Genomic DNA, 16,395 nt, shown 5'->3' on the forward strand with positions numbered 1-16,395 from the left:
GTTCATGTTCATATGAGTTTTGTTAGATCATAGGAATTATTTGCAAATTGTTTGTTAGTTAATTCTTGATCTTAATGTGTTTTAATGGAATTCTTAATTTGTCCTCAAGTTATGGAATTCCAAGAGGTTTTCTTTTAAATGTTTTTTTTTAAGAAGTTGTAGGTTACATTTTCTTGAAGAGTTTTTCCCATAAATGCTTTTATGGACTCCATAACTTGTCCTCAAGTTATGGATTTCCAAGAGACTCTTCATTAAAAGTATTAAACACTTGATTAAAACTCATAAGTTATGAATATCCAAAAGTTTATGAATTGTTCAAAACTTGCCCTCAAGTTTTGGAATTTGTAAAGTCTCACACAAACTTTAATTCCACACCCTAGAAGTTTTAAAAGTTAAAATTCTACCCTTATACTATTATAAGATTAATGGTTAATTATTATATATATATATGTATAAGAACAAGTCGTTTTACCGTTAATAGGCCTCATTCACGAAGCCGGTCTATAAGGTGGGTATAAGGTTGTTGCCTATAAAATGGCGACTTAATGGGTGTCCACTCTCACCCACCGCTTGCTTGACTGGTGGAGGGTCGTTAGCCGAACGGGTAGGACAATGACTTTAAATTCTCATTAAAAGTATAATGATTATTATAAAGTAACTAAATATTTCTTTTTATTTAATTCCCAATCTTAGTTACTTTAGGAAAAATGTGAATTTGGTGCTAGCCCATGGAATTCACACTTTGTACCTTACCAAGTCGTTGGTGGAGCATGTGTGGTTAACCGGCACACTAACTTGGACTAGTAAGGATCACGAAGGGTGACTTAATGTTTGTCATAGATCAATGGAGCGTGTGTGGTTAACCGGCACATTGATTGGGTGATAATATTAAGGGTACCAAGTGAATTGGTATGGTTATTCACACCTTGTTTTGTGATCCTCGGCATCCCAGTCACAAAATTTGAGAGGGCACACTCGAGATTGAAACATGCCATTGAAAAGTTCAATGAATCTCAAAAGATCTAGGAATTTCAAATCCAATTAAAACCTAATAAATTATTTCGTTTTTCATGGTGGAAATTGTTGAATCGTCATTCTCCTACCTTCAAATATTTTATAGCTTGGATTACGGCATCCCTCTTCCAAATTATAAAATATTGTGTTGGGTCCTAGCCTTAATATTTCATATTGTGTGTTATATTAAGGATTTTGAATCAGCTAACTTGATTTTCTCCCATTATAGATGTCTGGTTCAGACAACTATGATCTTCCCAAATCTCTTGAAGATGGTGTCCCTCAACATCATGCTTCACTTCCTCCACCTCCTCCAATTATTCTCCCTCACCCACAAGTTCTTGAAAAGTTTAAAGTCACTCAATCCCTATTGGCAAGCATAGTCTATGTGTGCTCACATCTTGGAGATAAAGTCACATATTGACAAGCCGGGAGAGTTGGGTGTCAAAGTCTCGTGAAAGTTGGATGTTCAATCACTTTCTTAGTAACATAGTGAGTCTCTTTGGGACTACTATGAGACAGACTATGACATGACCCTTAATGATGTTATCTATTTGCTTGGTGTTGTGGAATCAGCAATGATTTAGAACACCGGTAAAGCAAATTTGATTAAAAGAACAACTTCCCAAGTCTTAAATGGACATTGACAATGGTAGCATTGGATATCTAGAAAAGCATTTCTCTTCCCAATGGAAAGGGATCGGCCATAGTCAACTCGGTTGACCAAATGGTAAAGAGAAAGGTTGTCTGAGATAGTCTCATGTGCCATTACCAAAGGGTCCATGTGTTTTGCTGCCAAAGGAAGGGGCATTGGTTGCGAAGCTGCCCTATTCACCTGAAAGGTCATAAGGTTGATCAAGTCAAGAGGTTTGACTCTACTTCGGGTAAAGTCCACTATCTAACTCTATTAAGTTCTTATTTGGAGATTCTTATTACATAATGTGAATGGGTCACATGTTGATGTTTTTAAGAATCAAAGAAAAGATAGGAAGCTTAAAGTAAGTATATGTTGATTCTGATTGCGAAGGTGGGTTTCGATCGCATGGTTCGGTAATCAGAATTTTGAGCTGTTGCTTAAGAGTTATAATATATTGCTTACGAATAGATAACAACAAGGTTTTCATGTGGATTGTAAGGATAAGTTTTTCCGCAAAGTTTTAAAATAAAAGAAAAAAAAGGTTTTAATTTTATTTATTTTAAAAATATCCTTACAATGACATTTGTGGAAAATTGTTGCTTATATATTTCTAGTAATAGCAATATTGGAAAGTGGATTTGATTCTTTCATTTGTGGAAGTGTCTGAATTTACCAAATGAAAAAAGTTTTTCATCACCCAAGTTTCAATTGGACAGAAACTTGGAATCATACAAGTTGTATTGTATGATGAATGAGAATTTTCATCTTTGAAAAATTAAGACTAATTCTTTGATCACATGTATATGTGAGTCAATTGAAGGACTAAGGAATTAGGTACACTAGGTGTGCGCTGGTCAAGGTCCACCACAAAGATTGATTTGTCATGATTTACTAAAGATTAGTAAATATGATTATACTTATGAAGTTAAGTATAATTCTGTAACATTGGAAAGGTTACAATGTATGACAAAACAAATAAGAAGAATCAAATTAGGCAGAAAGATAAAAGTTTCTCAAATCTGAAAGGATGGGAGAGTACTTTAGTATCATATTTCATGATCATCTTAATGATTATGAAACCATATCACAAATTCATACTCTAAGGACGTCTTAGTGCATTGTTATGACTAAGAAGAGAGGTCATGAATTGTTGGATTGGTTAAAATCAAGAAGATGAGTCATACTTCGTTCCAAAACAATTCTTAGAGTCGTACTCCAAGATTGTAACTTTGAGTGACATAAAGGAAAATTTATTAACACTAGTCAAATGTAAGAGTAAAATGTTTTCTACTCTTGTACATTTGAGATTGGTAAGTTGTGATGTCTTGGATGAGACAAAGACCAACTAAGATCAATTGTGTGAAGTGTTAGTCTTGATAAGAATCCGCACTATCCTTTGACTATTTGTTTTGTCAAGGAATGGTTCTTGACTGGGGAAACTTATATGTCAAGGGGACAGTGGGAGCCTTAAAGATCCTGAAAGAGTTACAAGATTTAATCAAGAGTAAAACCTGTAATTTATCACTAGCACACGACTTAAGGTTTGCAACCTATCGTGTTGACATAATTCTTATTTCTATACCTACTTCAAATAAGTTGAATTTGCATGTGAGTTATCAGAGTTCAACTTGGAAGCATTGGTGGGCCTTGTGCTACCAAGGTGACAAGAAACTAAGACTGAACAAGTTTAATCCATGTAAGGTTGAATTTGTCACTAACCTTATCTTGTGATTATGGTTTTGACAAATTCACATGGATAGGAACTCATAAAATATAAAATCTAAGTGTCATAAGGTTTCTCTCCGATTCATGAAAATGATGGTGAGGAAACGCTTTCACTAAGTAGATTTTACGTAGATATCAATTGTGTTATTTGCATTTTCAAAAGTCGTTAGTGGAGCGCGTGTGGTTAACCGGCACACTAACATGGACTTATGAAAAATGGCAAATGCCTAAGCAATTGAGACTATGATTATGGCATCCCTTTTCACAGTTCTGAAAATTGTTTAGACACACATGTGAGCTATCTAAGAAAGGATGTATGAATCTAAATTTCAGAAGTCCAGCAGATTTCTGGAAATATGTCAGAGCTAGTGGGAGCATAAGTGTTATGCTAATAATCATCATGTTAGTGGGAGCATGATAATTATGATTAGTATTGCAAGCTAGCAATGTTAATTATAGAAAACAAAGTTTCAATTCGTGAAGTTGCAGGGGTTGAAAAGGTGTTTTGCTATAATTAAGGGAGAGGAAATTATACTTCGTTTCAATTCTAAAGCTTAGATTGAGATTTTAATCATCTTTAGTCAAGGATATATGTATGAATTTTATGTCTGAATGGTTCGAGTTAAGGAAATTCTATATATATTGCGTTCTCAAAATTCAATTATGACTACGGCATCCCTCTTCATAGTTAAATTTTGAAAACATGGCAAATAAAAAATATTGTAGCAAAAGACTTGTCTAGTATCATGTCTTTATGTCAAACATCATGAATCGTGTCCCATATGCTTCGGATATAGGATCGATTTCATGTGCTATAATATTTATTTTTTCTAAATTTTCTAAATGCTTAAGGCATTGAGAAGGGAAAAGTCTAGAACTGGATATGACTAAAGTGATTAAGCAATTGTCGTGGACAATCTGAGGTTCGCCAAAGATTGGTTGCTCAGGGAAAGTTGGAAGTATGATGTAAGCTGTCGGAAAGGACCATATTGACATATTCTAAAAAGAAGTAACTCTTGTTCGGAAGTGATAGTCAAAATGGGACTATGGAAATGTCTCCATAGGTGGAAGTTATTCAATCTATGTAAGATTAGAAAACCTTAATGCAAGAAGGATGTTCAAAGCAATGTACTTTGAATATGAGACTTCCGTTCCATAGAAGTTGACCTTCTTTGGAATACTCTGTAATGACTGGTGACAAGGTTTTGGTGACTTTGTGCATAATCATTACAAGAGGAACATTGCATAAAAGTTTAAAATCTAACAGTTTTTGGTAAATGATAGGAATCGGGGATTCTCACATTTACAATAAGGATTTGGGATTGTGAAATGAGTATCAATGGAATCATGTTCAATTGATCTACATCACAATGTAAGGATCATAGACAAACATAGTGTGCATACTAGGAGTATGGCATAACTATTGTTTAGAAAACAAAGTGTACATGCTAGGAGCATGGGACGACTGTTGTTTTATTCAAGTCTTAAGTTGATTGTTTGAAACATTATACAATGAATAATGTGTAATCAATATGGTGATAAATAAAAGGTGGTTCTATTTATATTCAAAAGGGTTCTGAGACCATATTGGATTCGATTATTATTGTGTTTCACTTTGCATGTTTTGACTTCCAAAATAGCTAGGTTATTCTTTCCGAATGACTAAGTTATTTAAACACTCCACAGTCGTTCATATGTTGGAAGTAGGTATGAATCAAGACTGTCATGAATCGAGTTTGTAGATGGCTAAATGGGTTTAGTCATAGCAATGGTTGCTACAACATTCATGAGTGCTCATAAGTTATGAGTATTGGAATAAACCCACGCTCACTTGTATCACTTCATGGAATTTATATCGAGTGATCGTGAGACTATAATATCATATAAATCTTCAAACCTATAGATATGAGTTGTTACCTATGAGTTGGTTGTGCATTGATTGCACGTAAACGCATCAGTAACTTGATGTTATAAAACGTGCCTTTGTGTACAATTCAACAAGTAGTAGAACAAGCATATGAGTCGAAGTTTATCTGTTCCTTCTAGAAATAGAAGCGATATCTGGGCCCCTCGATGATTTTGTTGTGACCTATGTACCGGCCGGTCAGAACTAAATTGATGTGTTCGATTAAGTTCTTTGTCAAACAAATCGGAAATCGGGAAACAAACTGCTAGACAATAAGTACGACGTTGTTCCATGTATTTGTCCGGCTGATATCATGAGAACAGAGGATTATACGATCACTTATCTAAAATGGCGCTTCATAGTTCAACAGAGTTTTTGAGAGCTACGATTGCTGGTTGGTTCCTGAAGTAACATACGCAAATATAGTTATTATACTTATCCAAGTGGGAGTCTGTTGGATAAGGTGTCTAAGTCCATAACTTATTTGGTATATACTTGACCCGACCCGGCATGGTCCATTTGGGTTGCATTTCATCCAAACTATTTATGGATAATTTTATGAGAGTTATACACATATGTTTATTAATATATTATAAGTTATAATATATTAATATGAAGTCATGTTATTTAATTAGTCTTAGTCTTAAATTAATTATGAATTAATTTAGAGATTAAAAGGAAGACTAATTAGATTATGGGCTATTGGTTTTATATAGTGTGGGCTAACACTCATTTGTTAATGGGCTATGCTTGTATGGAAGTCCATGGATGATCCATGGAGCTTTTAACCCATGGATCCTTGGAAAAGGAAAGGTCATGGGTTATTAGGGTTTCACCCTAATCATGTACACTATATAAGCATGCTTATGTTGCATGAAATAGCCACTAGTGGCACTAGTTGTGTGAGACTTGGTGTGTGGCCGATTTTATAAGTGTGTATACACTCTCTCAAAGTTTTCCAAGAGTTTGTGGTGATTTGTGATTCCATTTGAGGCATTCACACTATTGGTGCTTGGCCCTCAAACTCCTTAGGATTCAAACTCATCATCAAAAGGTATGTAATCTCATCTAATTCGTTTATGTTTAAAAGTACCCCATGTCATGTTAGATAGGTTATGAACCTTGGAAAATTATTATTTTGCATGTATTTAGACAAACATAGATCCAAGGTTTATTAGGGTTGCATGCACACTTAGGAAGTGTTAGATTGCTTAAAACCCAACAGTGGTATCAGAGCCTAGGCTTGCTTGTTTAAATACTTGATGCAAATTGCTGAAAATTGAAGATTTTATGCTGTCTGCACAGCTGACTCGCCGAGTCCATGAAGGGACTCGACGAGTCCAAGGCAAAACTCATCCAACTCGGCGAGTTGGTTCATGCATTCGACGAGTTGGACCCCCAGACAGCATATCTTCGAGTTTTGGTAATGGAATTGGTCTAGAATCATTACCTTAAACTGTTTTGGACACATAAAACCTGTTTTTGATGTGGTAATGATGATGGTGGACCAATTTCAAAGTTATAATCAAAATTTCAAGTTTGTATGTGTTCATATGATTCTTGAAATTGTTGATGTGGATGTTCATGTTCATATGAGTTTTGTTAGATCATAGGAATTATTTGCAAATTGTTTGTTAGTTAATTCTTGATCTTAATGTGTTTTAATGGAATTCTTAATTTGTCCTCAAGTTATGGAATTCCAAGAGGTTTTCTTTTAAATGTTTTTTTTTAAGAAGTTGTAGGTTACATTTTCTTGAAGAGTTTTTCCCATAAATGCTTTTATGGACTCCATAACTTGTCCTCAAGTTATGGATTTCCAAGAGACTCTTCATTAAAAGTATTAAACACTTGATTAAAACTCATAAGTTATGAATATCCAAAAGTTTATGAATTGTTCAAAACTTGCCCTCAAGTTTTGGAATTTGTAAAGTCTCACACAAACTTTAATTCCACACCCTAGAAGTTTTAAAAGTTAAAATTCTACCCTTATACTATTATAAGATTAATGGTTAATTATTATATATATATGTATAAGAACAAGTCGTTTTACCGTTAATAGGCCTCATTCACGAAGCCGGTCTATAAGGTGGGTATAAGTTTGTTGCCTATAAAATGGCGACTTAATGGGTGTCCACTCTCACCCACCGCTTGCTTGACTGGTGGAGGGTCGTTAGCCGAACGGGTAGGACAATGACTTTAAATTCTCATTAAAAGTATAATGATTATTATAAAGTAACTAAATATTTCTTTTTATTTAATTCCCAATCTTAGTTACTTTAGGAAAAATGTGAATTTGGTGCTAGCCCATGGAATTCACACTTTGTACCTTACCAAGTCGTTGGTGGAGCATGTGTGGTTAACCGGCACACTAACTTGGACTAGTAAGGATCACGAAGGGTGACTTAATGTTTGTCATAGATCAATGGAGCGTGTGTGGTTAACCGGCACATTGATTGGGTGATAATATTAAGGGTACCAAGTGAATTGGTATGGTTATTCACACCTTGTTTTGTGATCCTCGGCATCCCAGTCACAAAATTTGAGAGGGCACACTCGAGATTGAAACATGCCATTGAAAAGTTCAATGAATCTCAAAAGATCTAGGAATTTCAAATCCAATTAAAACCTAATAAATTATTTCGTTTTTCATGGTGGAAATTGTTGAATCGTCATTCTCCTACCTTCAAATATTTTATAGCTTGGATTACGACATCCCTCTTCCAAATTATAAAATATTGTGTTGGGTCCTAGCCTTAATATTTCATATTGTGTGTTATATTAAGGATTTTGAATCAGCTAACTTGATTTTCTCCCATTATAGATGTCTGGTTCAGACAACTATGATCTTCCCAAATCTCTTGAAGATGGTGTCCCTCAACATCATGCTTCACTTCCTCCACCTCCTCCAATTATTCTCCCTCACCCACAAGTTCTTGAAAAGTTTAAAGTCACTCAATCCCTATTGGCAAGCATAGTCTATGTGTGCTCACATCTTGGAGATAAAGTCACATATTGACAAGCCGGGAGAGTTGGGTGTCAAAGTCTCGTGAAAGTTGGATGTTCAATCACTTTCTTAGTAACATAGTGAGTCTCTTTGGGACTACTATGAGACAGACTATGACATGACCCTTAATGATGTTATCTATTTGCTTGGTGTTGTGGAATCAGCAATGATTTAGAACACCGGTAAAGCAAATTTGATTAAAAGAACAACTTCCCAAGTCTTAAATGGACATTGACAATGGTAGCATTGGATATCTAGAAAAGCATTTCTCTTCCCAATGGAAAGGGATCGGCCATAGTCAACTCGGTTGACTAAATGGTAAAGAGAAAGGTTGTCTGAGATAGTCTCATGTGCCATTACCAAAGGGTCCATGTGTTTTGCTGCCAAAGGAAGGGGCATTGGTTGCGAAGCTACCCTATTCACCTGAAAGGTCATAAGGTTGATCAAGTCAAGAGGTTTGACTCTACTTCGGGTAAAGTCCACTATCTAACTCTATTAAGTTCTTATTTGGAGATTCTTATTACATAATGTGAATGGGTCACATGTTGATGTTTTTAAGAATCAAAGAAAAGATAGGAAGCTTAAAGTAAGTATATGTTGATTCTGATTGCGAAGGTGGGTTTCGATCGCATGGTTCGGTAATCAGAATTTTGAGCTGTTGCTTAAGAGTTATAATATATTGCTTACGAATAGATAACAACAAGGTTTTCATGTGGATTGTAAGGATAAGTTTTTCCGCAAAGTTTTAAAATAAAAGAAAAAAAAGGTTTTAATTTTATTTATTTTAAAAATATCCTTACAATGACATTTGTGGAAAATTGTTGCTTATATATTTCTAGTAATAGCAATATTGGAAAGTGGATTTGATTCTTTCATTTGTGGAAGTGTCTGAATTTACCAAATGAAAAAAGTTTTTCATCACCCAAGTTTCAATTGGACGGAAACTTGGAATCATACAAGTTGTATTGTATGATGAATGAGAATTTTCATCTTTGAAAAATTAAGACTAATTCTTTGATCACATGTATATGTGAGTCAATTGAAGGACTAATGAATTAGGTACACTAGGTGTGCGCTGGTCAAGGTCCACCACAAAGATTGATTTGTCATGATTTACTAAAGATTAGTAAATATGATTATACTTATGAAGTTAAGTATAATTCTGTAACATTGGAAAGGTTACAATGTATGACAAAACAAATAAGAAGAATCAAATTAGGCAGAAAGATAAAAGTTTCTCAAATCTGAAAGGATGGGAGAGTACTTTAGTATCATATTTCATGATCATCTTAATGATTATGAAACCATATCACAAATTCATACTCTAAGGACGTCTTAGTGCATTGTTATGACTAAGAAGAGAGGTCATGAATTGTTGGATTGGTTAAAATCAAGAAGATGAGTCATACTTCGTTCCAAAACAATTCTTAGAGTCGTACTCCAAGATTGTAACTTTGAGTGACATAAAGGAAAATTTATTAACACTAGTCAAATGTAAGAGTAAAATGTTTTCTACTCTTGTACATTTGAGATTGGTAAGTTGTGATGTCTTGGATGAGACAAAGACCAACTAAGATCAATTGTGTGAAGTGTTAGTCTTGATAAGAATCCGCACTATCCTTTGACTATTTGTTTTGTCAAGGAATGGTTCTTGACTGGGGAAACTTATATGTCAAGGGGACAGTGGGAGCCTTAAAGATCCTGAAAGAGTTACAAGATTTAATCAAGAGTAAAACCTGTAATTTATCACTAGCACACGACTTAAGGTTTGCAACCTATCGTGTTGACATAATTCTTATTTCTATACCTACTTCAAATAAGTTGAATTTGCATGTGAGTTATCAGAGTTCAACTTGGAAGCATTGGTGGGCCTTGTGCTACCAAGGTGACAAGAAACTAAGACTGAACAAGTTTAATCCATGTAAGGTTGAATTTGTCACTAACCTTATCTTGTGATTATGGTTTTGACAAATTCACATGGATAGGAACTCATAAAATATAAAATCTAAGTGTCATAAGGTTTCTCTCCGATTCATGAAAATGATGGTGAGGAAACGCTTTCACTAAGTAGATTTTACGTAGATATCAATTGTGTTATTTGCATTTTCAAAAGTCGTTAGTGGAGCGCGTGTGGTTAACCGGCACACTAACATGGACTTATGAAAAATGGCAAATGCCTAAGCAATTGAGACTATGATTATGGCATCCCTTTTCACAGTTCTGAAAATTGTTTAGACACACATGTGAGCTATCTAAGAAAGGATGTATGAATCTAAATTTCAGAAGTCCAGCAGATTTCTGGAAATATGTCAGAGCTAGTGGGAGCATAAGTGTTATGCTAATAATCATCATGTTAGTGGGAGCATGATAATTATGATTAGTATTGCAAGCTAGCAATGTTAATTATAGAAAACAAAGTTTCAATTCGTGAAGTTGCAGGGGTTGAAAAGGTGTTTTGCTATAATTAAGGGAGAGGAAATTATACTTCGTTTCAATTCTAAAGCTTAGATTGAGATTTTAATCATCTTTAGTCAAGGATATATGTATGAATTTTATGTCTGAATGGTTCGAGTTAAGGAAATTCTATATATATTGCGTTCTCAAAATTCAATTATGACTACGGCATCCCTCTTCATAGTTAAATTTTGAAAACATGGCAAATAAAAAATATTGTAGCAAAAGACTTGTCTAGTATCATGTCTTTATGTCAAACATCATGAATCGTGTCCCATATGCTTCGGATATAGGATCGATTTCATGTGCTATAATATTTATTTTTTCTAAATTTTCTAAATGCTTAAGGCATTGAGAAGGGAAAAGTCTAGAACTGGATATGACTAAAGTGATTAAGCAATTGTCGTGGACAATCTGAGGTTCGCCAAAGATTGGTTGCTCAGGGAAAGTTGGAAGTATGATGTAAGCTGTCGGAAAGGACCATATTGACATATTCTAAAAAGAAGTAACTCTTGTTCGGAAGTGATAGTCAAAATGGGACTATGGAAATGTCTCCATAGGTGGAAGTTATTCAATCTATGTAAGATTAGAAAACCTTAATGCAAGAAGGATGTTCAAAGCAATGTACTTTGAATATGAGACTTCCGTTCCATAGAAGTTGACCTTCTTTGGAATACTCTGTAATGACTGGTGACAAGGTTTTGGTGACTTTGTGCATAATCATTACAAGAGGAACATTGCATAAAAGTTTAAAATCTAACAGTTTTTGGTAAATGATAGGAATCGGGGATTCTCACATTTACAATAAGGATTTGGGATTGTGAAATGAGTATCAATGGAATCATGTTCAATTGATCTACATCACAATGTAAGGATCATAGACAAACATAGTGTGCATACTAGGAGTATGGCATAACTATTGTTTAGAAAACAAAGTGTACATGCTAGGAGCATGGGACGACTGTTGTTTTATTCAAGTCTTAAGTTGATTGTTTGAAACATTATACAATGAATAATGTGTAATCAATATGGTGATAAATAAAAGGTGGTTCTATTTATATTCAAAAGGGTTCTGAGACCATATTGGATTCGATTATTATTGTGTTTCACTTTGCATGTTTTGACTTCCAAAATAGCTAGGTTATTCTTTCCGAATGACTAAGTTATTTAAACACTCCACAGTCGTTCATATGTTGGAAGTAGGTATGAATCAAGACTGTCATGAATCGAGTTTGTAGATGGCTAAATGGGTTTAGTCATAGCAATGGTTGCTACAACATTCATGAGTGCTCATAAGTTATGAGTATTGGAATAAACCCACGCTCACTTGTATCACTTCATGGAATTTATATCGAGTGATCGTGAGACTATAATATCATATAAATCTTCAAACCTATAGATATGAGTTGTTACCTATGAGTTGGTTGTGCATTGATTGCACGTAAACGCATCAGTAACTTGATGTTATAAAACGTGCCTTTGTGTACAATTCAACAAGTAGTAGAACAAGCATATGAGTCGAAGTTTATCTGTTCCTTCTAGAAATAGAAGCGATATCTGGGCCCCTCGATGATTTTGTTGTGACCTATGTACCGGCCGGTCAGAACTAAATTGATGTGTTCGATTAAGTTCTTTGTCAAACAAATCGGAAATCGGGAAACAAACTGCTAGACAATAAGTACGACGTTGTTCCATGTATTTGTCCGGCTGATATCATGAGAACAGAGGATTATACGATCACTTATCTAAAATGGCGCTTCATAGTTCAACAGAGTTTTTGAGAGCTACGATTGCTGGTTGGTTCCTGAAGTAACATACGCAAATATAGTTATTATACTTATCCAAGTGGGAGTCTGTTGGATAAGGTGTCTAAGTCCATAACTTATTTGGTATATACTTGACCCGACCCGGCATGGTCCATTTGGGTTGCATTTCATCCAAACTATTTATGGATAATTTTATGAGAGTTATACACATATGTTTATTAATATATTATAAGTTATAATATATTAATATGAAGTCATGTTATTTAATTAGTCTTAGTCTTAAATTAATTATGAATTAATTTAGAGATTAAAAGGAAGACTAATTAGATTATGGGCTATTGGTTTTATATAGTGTGGGCTAACACTCATTTGTTAATGGGCTATGCTTGTATGGAAGTCCATGGATGATCCATGGAGCTTTTAACCCATGGATCCTTGGAAAAGGAAAGGTCATGGGTTATTAGGGTTTCACCCTAATCATGTACACTATATAAGCATGCTTATGTTGCATGAAATAGCCACTAGTGGCACTAGTTGTGTGAGACTTGGTGTGTGGCCGATTTTATAAGTGTGTATACACTCTCTCAAAGTTTTCCAAGAGTTTGTGGTGATTTGTGATTCCATTTGAGGCATTCACACTATTGGTGCTTGGCCCTCAAACTCCTTAGGATTCAAACTCATCATCAAAAGGTATGTAATCTCATCTAATTCGTTTATGTTTAAAAGTACCCCATGTCATGTTAGATAGGTTATGAACCTTGGAAAATTATTATTTTGCATGTATTTAGACAAACATAGATCCAAGGTTTATTAGGGTTGCATGCACACTTAGGAAGTGTTAGATTGCTTAAAACCCAACAGTGGTATCAGAGCCTAGGCTTGCTTGTTTAAATACTTGATGCAAATTGCTGAAAATTGAAGATTTTATGCTGTCTGCACAGCTGACTCGCCGAGTCCATGAAGGGACTCGACGAGTCCAAGGCAAAACTCATCCAACTCGGCGAGTTGGTTCATGCATTCGACGAGTTGGACCCCCAGACAGCATATCTTCGAGTTTTGGTAATGGAATTGGTCTAGAATCATTACCTTAAACTGTTTTGGACACATAAAACCTGTTTTTGATGTGGTAATGATGATGGTGGACCAATTTCAAAGTTATAATCAAAATTTCAAGTTTGTATGTGTTCATATGATTCTTGAAATTGTTGATGTGGATGTTCATGTTCATATGAGTTTTGTTAGATCATAGGAATTATTTGCAAATTGTTTGTTAGTTAATTCTTGATCTTAATGTGTTTTAATGGAATTCTTAATTTGTCCTCAAGTTATGGAATTCCAAGAGGTTTTCTTTTAAATGTTTTTTTTAAGAAGTTGTAGGTTACATTTTCTTGAAGAGTTTTTCCCATAAATGCTTTTATGGACTCCATAACTTGTCCTCAAGTTATGGATTTCCAAGAGACTCTTCATTAAAAGTATTAAACACTTGATTAAAACTCATAAGTTATGAATATCCAAAAGTTTATGAATTGTTCAAAACTTGCCCTCAAGTTTTGGAATTTGTAAAGTCTCACACAAACTTTAATTCCACACCCTAGAAGTTTTAAAAGTTAAAATTCTACCCTTATACTATTATAAGATTAATGGTTAATTATTATATATATATGTATAAGAACAAGTCGTTTTACCGTTAATAGGCCTCATTCACGAAGCCGGTCTATAAGGTGGGTATAAGTTTGTTGCCTATAAAATGGCGACTTAATGGGTGTCCACTCTCACCCACCGCTTGCTTGACTGGTGGAGGGTCGTTAGCCGAACGGGTAGGACAATGACTTTAAATTCTCATTAAAAGTATAATGATTATTATAAAGTAACTAAATATTTCTTTTTATTTAATTCCCAATCTTAGTTACTTTAGGAAAAATGTGAATTTGGTGCTAGCCCATGGAATTCACACTTTGTACCTTACCAAGTCGTTGGTGGAGCATGTGTGGTTAACCGGCACACTAACTTGGACTAGTAAGGATCACGAAGGGTGACTTAATGTTTGTCATAGATCAATGGAGCGTGTGTGGTTAACCGGCACATTGATTGGGTAATAATATTAAGGGTACCAAGTGAATTGGTATGGTTATTCACACCTTGTTTTGTGATCCTCGGCATCCCAGTCACAAAATTTGAGAGGGCACACTCGAGATTGAAACATGCCATTGAAAAGTTCAATGAATCTCAAAAGATCTAGGAATTTCAAATCCAATTAAAACCTAATAAATTATTTCGTTTTTCATGGTGGAAATTGTTGAATCGTCATTCTCCTACCTTCAAATATTTTATAGCTTGGATTACGACATCCCTCTTCCAAATTATAAAATATTGTGTTGGGTCCTAGCCTTAATATTTCATATTGTGTGTTATATTAAGGATTTTGAATCAGCTAACTTGATTTTCTCCCATTATAGATGTCTGGTTCAGACAACTATGATCTTCCCAAATCTCTTGAAGATGGTGTCCCTCAACATCATGCTTCACTTCCTCCACCTCCTCCAATTATTCTCCCTCACCCACAAGTTCTTGAAAAGTTTAAAGTCACTCAATCCCTATTGGCAAGCATAGTCTATGTGTGCTCACATCTTGGAGATAAAGTCACATATTGACAAGCCGGGAGAGTTGGGTGTCAAAGTCTCGTGAAAGTTGGATGTTCAATCACTTTCTTAGTAACATAGTGAGTCTCTTTGGGACTACTATGAGACAGACTATGACATGACCCTTAATGATGTTATCTATTTGCTTGGTGTTGTGGAATCAGCAATGATTTAGAACACCGGTAAAGCAAATTTGATTAAAAGAACAACTTCCCAAGTCTTAAATGGACATTGACAATGGTAGCATTGGATATCTAGAAAAGCATTTCTCTTCCCAATGGAAAGGGATCGGCCATAGTCAACTCGGTTGACTAAATGGTAAAGAGAAAGGTTGTCTGAGATAGTCTCATGTGCCATTACCAAAGGGTCCATGTGTTTTGCTGCCAAAGGAAGGGGCATTGGTTGCGAAGCTACCCTATTCACCTGAAAGGTCATAAGGTTGATCAAGTCAAGAGGTTTGACTCTACTTCGGGTAAAGTCCACTATCTAACTCTATTAAGTTCTTATTTGGAGATTCTTATTACATAATGTGAATGGGTCACATGTTGATGTTTTTAAGAATCAAAGAAAAGATAGGAAGCTTAAAGTAAGTATATGTTGATTCTGATTGCGAAGGTGGGTTTCGATCGCATGGTTCGGTAATCAGAATTTTGAGCTGTTGCTTAAGAGTTATAATATATTGCTTACGAATAGATAACAACAAGGTTTTCATGTGGATTGTAAGGATAAGTTTTTCCGCAAAGTTTTAAAATAAAAGAAAAAAAAGGTTTTAATTTTATTTATTTTAAAAATATCCTTACAATGACATTTGTGGAAAATTGTTGCTTATATATTTCTAGTAATAGCAATATTGGAAAGTGGATTTGATTCTTTCATTTGTGGAAGTGTCTGAATTTACCAAATGAAAAAAGTTTTTCATCACCCAAGTTTCAATTGGACGGAAACTTGGAATCATACAAGTTGTATTGTATGATGAATGAGAATTTTCATCTTTGAAAAATTAAGACTAATTCTTTGATCACATGTATATGTGAGTCAATTGAAGGACTAATGAATTAGGTACACTAGGTGTGCGCTGGTCAAGGTCCACCACAAAGATTGATTTGTCATGATTTACTAAAGATTAGTAAATATGATTATACTTATGAAGTTAAGTATAATTCTGTAACATTGGAAAGGTTACAATGTATGACAAAACAAATAAGAAGAATCAAATTAGGCAGAAAGATAAAAGTTTCTCAAATCTGAAA

The sequence above is a fragment of the Lactuca sativa genome, chromosome 1 (assembly GCF_002870075.4).
Source record: "Lactuca sativa cultivar Salinas chromosome 1, Lsat_Salinas_v11, whole genome shotgun sequence".
Lineage (NCBI taxonomy): Eukaryota > Viridiplantae > Streptophyta > Magnoliopsida > Asterales > Asteraceae > Lactuca > Lactuca sativa.